The sequence below is a fragment of the Anoplopoma fimbria genome, chromosome 23 (assembly GCF_027596085.1).
Source record: "Anoplopoma fimbria isolate UVic2021 breed Golden Eagle Sablefish chromosome 23, Afim_UVic_2022, whole genome shotgun sequence".
Taxonomy (NCBI): Eukaryota; Metazoa; Chordata; class Actinopteri; order Perciformes; family Anoplopomatidae; genus Anoplopoma; species Anoplopoma fimbria.
Window position 1 is genome coordinate 9147998 of NC_072471.1, and position 6000 is coordinate 9153997.

The 6000-nt window shown below is 37.1% G+C and overlaps 1 protein-coding gene across 1 annotated transcript in view; it reads right to left on the bottom strand.

The window, feature by feature from the left end:
- LOC129112266 (liprin-beta-1-like) overlaps positions 1-2304 on the bottom strand; it is a 37206-nt gene extending 34902 nt beyond the window's left edge. Inside the window, exon 1 of the mRNA XM_054624292.1 lies at positions 2140-2304. The gene's annotated coding sequence lies outside the window, so the exon portion shown is untranslated. The remainder of the gene's footprint in view (positions 1-2139) is intronic.
- Between the last annotated feature and the right edge of the window lie 3696 nt (positions 2305-6000).

Below are 6000 nucleotides of genomic sequence, written 5' to 3' on the forward strand. Positions count from 1 at the left end.
TAGTTGCAGTCCAGCAGTAATAGTTAAAGTAGTACTTGAGGAGGTAATGTCGTGGACATGAAGCGTGACCTGTGGGAGTCAATCCCACGTGAAATCCACCCACCAGTCAAACACCCCGTCTTTGTTTACAGGTCCCCCTGAGAGATGGTTCAGTGGACTTTAAGTTTGGGCTGCTGTGAGGTCAGACTGTTTGACAGAACCCACCAGCCATTAAACCACACGCAGACCCTGCACAAACAACTCTTTGTCTTTCTGAGACTCACATGATAGCACTGCGAGGCTGATCTCAAGTTATTGCAGTTTCTTTCCATGTGGCCCTCAACTAGCCTACATCCCAGTCAGAAATCACATTGGAGGGGGAAAAATAATAAGGAGGATTGTGGAAAGGGCCCATGGCAGGAGGAACTGAGTAAGTAATCCCAGCAAGCCAAGAAAAACTGACTCTCACTGCTTTTCTTATCAAGGGCTTAGCACAGAAGCAGCCCTTCCTGAGTTTGAAGTCTTTTTTAGGGCATAATGTCGCAGTTGCTGCTGTAAAATGAGGCTCAGAAGAGAAGTTAAATACTGCAAAGCCAAACGAAGTAGACCTGCAATAGACAACCATAAACAGAGAGGCATGACTACACTCAGGAAGACCGTCACTCAGTCCTGTCAGGAAGCGTTTCCTGGCACACTCTGGAGGGATGTCTTCCTCTTAGCCACCAGCAATCCCAGCACTGACTGCAATAACATAAACAAAAGCCGAAATACTCCAAAAGCCACTCGTACATCTAAAACTGGGCCCTTTAATTATCTTCCTATGAGACAAATGTTTTAGATTAAGTTGAGATTTTAATTAAATTTCAGAAACATGTAAACATCTCAATATATCATGTGACACCTCCCTTCTTTTGAAATGCACCACCACAAGAGAAATGCACCAAGAATGCAAGGAATGCAAATGTCAGGGGAAAAAAGGTGCACGAGATAGAGGGGCTGTCTATATCCTAGACACGTGTCTGCAAGAAAAACTAAAATCTAGGAACTAGAAAACTTTGAGTCTGTGCCATGCTGATCTTACTGCAGGCCGGGTTCGCTGCTAATGCAAACTAGGGTCAATAATGGACTTTGCCTCCTCTTTACTGAGCAACAAATAAATCCCTGTTGCCTCAGGGAACAAGATGATTGGTGCCAGGATTTGTGACTTAAACGATCACTCTGCATTGTGAAATTTGAGTTATTGTATGCCGACAAGTCCACTGTAACATCAGATATGGTCACGGATATTCTGGGCAGCCAACAGGGAGCGTGTGGCGGGATACAAATATGGTTATTGTCAGAGAAGGAAATAAAATCCTTTGTTATGCTTTCAAGTGCTCTGCCTAGAAGCCAAGACACCATCAGACGTAGAGAGTAGGGCTGCCAGCAGGTCATGCAGCACCCCAGGAAGGAGGGTATTTTTCCTGAACAACTTTATACTACAAAGGTAAACCCAAACAAAGGCCGCACAAGTCTGAGATTGATATTGAAAGGGAGCTGACTCTGGACCAGAGGCAGCTTTAAAGTGCCGGCTTTGTGTTTGGCTGCTGCTACTGACTTTTATACAGTAAATGTGGGTGGGAGCCAAACTGGAGGTTCACCACTGTGATTCATGATTTGGCTTGCACTTTAATAGACATGTGATGCATAAATTAGATGTGGTTAGATAAACTGTTTGACACAGAAATCTAGCACATTTCAACCTAGTGGTAGAAACTGTAATGAATCAAATCTGTGAAATATTCTGCTAACACATTTCTTCTTTGTTCTTTTCTGTGGATATATATATATATATATATATATATATATATATATATATATATATATATATATATATATGTTATTGTATAAAATAGGTTATTTATATGTTATGTTAATATGAAAGCACTAGTGATGCAGCTGTTTTTTTAAGTGTAGTGATTGTGCCATAAACAAAAATACAAAAAAAAAAAAAAAAGTCACAAGGATATAAGATATAGGTATTTCTTTTGATAACAAAGCAAGAAAATAAAATAATAATGTTAATAGAACAATGGAAAACAATAACGACACTAAAATCTCTTTAAGTCACCATAAATACTTTTCATACCGAAAGTTCATTTAGACTCCGGTTTAACTTACAGTTTTCTCGACCAATAAATGAAAAAAGAAAAGGTCCTGCAGTCTCCGGCGGCTTTACTCCGAACTCTTTTCACAGGAGCTTCATGGTTTTTGGCGTTCACCTTCCCATTTCTGTGTGAACTGAAGTTTTCATCCAGACCACGGGGCTCCAATCTGAAATAACTTTTTGGAGCGCCATCAAGCTGAATGGACGGCGAGGACACTTCTGGAAAGATGGCCTTCAAAATAAAAGCGCGAACTCCTTCAATCGTTGGTAGTTTAGGGAAAGAAAAACATAATCCTTATCATAATCACCTTTAAGTTTCAGCTATTGTTTTAGGATTCTCCTCAAATTTGTACTTGTGTTCTTGTGAAATACTGAATATTTTGAATTTGTTTCAGGCCTGCCTGTAAAATAAAAATCAAATCAAACTGGGTGGTCACAAAAACATATTGACACATTTTAGGGGGGTCAAAGGGTAAATAAAGGCTAGAAACCACTAACCTATAACAAGTCAAGTCAACTGTATTATTTATACAGTCTGAAATCAGAAGTTTGTCTCTGTATATGATGCTGTATACATACATTCACTGTATGTTGAGATTGAATAGTTTTGCCTATCACTCACACCATTTTCTCTGCTATTTATTTGTTATTGGCAATATTGTCTGTAGCATCATTGTGTCCCTGGCATGGAGCTGTATCTGGAGTCTTTGTTATCTCTTATAATATATATAGTTTTTGTGGATCAAACTTCAGTTTTACTCTTTAGCTGTTCAGTAACAGTAACAGACCTCTAATGGTCATCGCAATACCTAGTTTATCCAGACAGTCAGTGTGGTTCAAAAGCATGAAGGTATTTCCATTTTGCACTGTAATTTCTGTCATTATATGTTTGTATTTGTTTATCTTCTTACTTGTTTATTTTCAAGGGATTTAAAGAAAAATGATTAGGTAAGAAAATGTGTGCATTTTTCCTTGAAGCAGGGAATATTTCTTACACTTTTTTATATCGTGTTAAATGTATGGATTAAAATCAGCATTGTTTTGAAAGTCCGTAACGGAAACAATGTTTGTTATTCCATCGGTGTAACACTGCGCATGCGTTTAACACCCAAAAAGTCTGCGCGCATGTTGATGTTGACAATTAGTTCATTTTGCACTGTTTAGCAAACACGTGGACCCTCTAAAAACCCTCTATAAAACCATTAACTTCTGGAAAAGTGGAAAAGTGTATTTGAAAAAAAAAACTAACTAACATGACAACAATATTTGTTCAGAATCAAACGGAAACAGTTTGAATCGAATGATCGACAAGTAATTATAAAAGCGTCTGCTAAATGACTGTAATGTAATGTAATGTAATTAAACGTTAAAACATTTAAATGACGAGGAGACGATTAAAACAACAACTGTTACTTAGGCTTACCTTCAAGTCCTGAAATCAGCTCAATCAGCTGCAGTAATATCTCAGTTTCTTCAATTCCTTTCATTTTTAATTAAGGTTGTTTCACCACATCTCTTCATTTGCATGTTTATGGTTTGATTTAATTTCTATTGCTGAAGAAGAGATAATGACTTTACCTGGAGGCACTTCGTCATTACACTAAATGAAACGTGTTTCTAATTGTCTCTAATAGTTAGTGTACACACATGAATCACATCATGTATAGCTGCTTTTTTATAAAGATCTGAAATGAACTGTCTTACCTTATATACCACAAGTTAAAATCAGTGATGGGAAGTAAGTAGTGCTAACTATAACTTTGAGGTACATTTCATTCATAAGTGTTTCAATGCTATTTTTTTTTATTTCTTGTCTTCTTTTACATGGTACATTTTCTTTTGTCTGGATTAAAGGTACATTATCCTGCAGTTAAATAGTTAAGTAGAAAAATAAGTTTTAAGTTTGGTTGTATTGTGACTTTCACTTGAGTAAATGATCTGAATATTTCTATCACCAGCGGTAGATAACTAAATATTTAGCAATAAGACCTACATAGTGAAAGGCTTTTCTGTGTTTTAATATTAAAAATAATAACTTGAAACATTTGACAACTAGAGTATTTTTTGACAATCCATGATGGACAAAAGTTCGAGTGTACATTGAGATACATTTTCACCCCATACATGTAAAACCTGGAACGTGTACCTGTTTCTTTACTTAATTTCTCTCCCGGATGTCAATAATATCTTATCTTATTATGTCTTCAATGCATCATGGACAGACAAGAAAGTACATAAATCCACTTTAAAACACTAAATATAGTACAGAATATAAACATAAGGGAACTCAGAAGGTCGTTTCACTGTGAAACTGACCAGATTGACTGTGCAAACTGCATATAATAAGTGAAGTTATTATAGTATCAGGCTGTAACAGTATTCATAGCATCATCAAGAACAAGGAAAGAAGTTATGAGATAAGTGAGGGCAGGTCACAAAAGAGTTAGCAGAGCTCTAATAAAGTGGCCAGTGCGTGCATGGGTGGGTGGCTGCCAGCAAACTGACAGCAAATCACATTACACAGAGTGCAAATTAAAAGCGCTATTCTTAGCGAGAAAGGTCATCATCATTTTGAGTCCATTTGAGGATAATCACCTGTTGTTTGTCACAAAACAAAAAATCGCTGTCATTCTACTGATAAATATATTTTCTCACACAATCTCTCTGCTCTCCAACAGTTGGGGGTGGATGTGTGTTGGTGTGGGGGGTGTTGAGATAAAAAAGACAGACCAGCAGGTGGAGTTAGAGGTGTGCTCGTGATCTCTGGAGGAACTTATGAACCTTATGAAGGAGCCTTGACTTCTTATAATAAAACAAGTGCGTGCACTATAGATGTGATGTAAGACTGTCCTCGAAGCAGACCAGCTGAAGGGAATTTGTCTGTTTGACTGCAGTCTGGAGAAAAACGCTGCATGATGGAGTTTGATTTAATGACAGTGTTTGCTTAAACAGCACTGACTTACTGAGGAACAAAGTGACAACATATCTGTGCCATCTCAGCTATTTTTTCTGTATGATGTCTGACATTTTGCACACATTTTGTAATTCTCTTTAATGCATCAGTTCCACGGCTGCATTTGATGATCAATTAGGTGCATAAACTGAGGTTTTCAGCTAAAGTCTTACTCTATAACTGAAGATCATCTTTATAGTGAAAATGATAAGAGTTTGGGGATATAAGGTCGGCATGGAACCGAATCAGAGGATTAGTTAGGTGAATAATTAGCATTTTTTGTGTTTCTAAATCACCTTTAGACTTGAACATTTTGAAAGTAGGGATGCACTGATTCATCTTTTTCTCTCCTGATACAAATATCTTTAATTAGAGTATCAACCAATTTCCGTTCAGATATTATAGTTCTCTTTTTACCAACTCCAAGCACATTTTTGATGTGAGTTAACATAGGAATTGCAGTGGCTGAAACAAACATAATGATAGTGGAATGTTACAGTGATGTTGACAAATAATCTGTAATTTAAGTGGATTGTTTGCAGCTGTCTGACACAAAATCATTTTTATAATGTCAGTTTGGGTCCCAATAACCGTATAGCATTTAAAAAATAAGCATCTAAACTTTGCAAACCTCAAAGGAAATCATAGAGTAAATATCACATCTGGCTCTTACCTATGCCATTTATCAAACTAGTTTCTTTGGGTGCGAGTTGCCTTGTTTCGGAGATAGCAGCCGTAGAGATGTCTGTCTTCTCGCCAATATAATGGGACAATACGATATTTTAGCTATTGGAGCTCAATGTAACAAAAAAAATACATTTGAAAAACTCAACAGCAATGTGTCCCACCTGAATTAATGACCTGCTTACTCAAGACAATCCACAAAACTTGTTGTGAGCAGTTTTCCTATTAAATGTCTGAC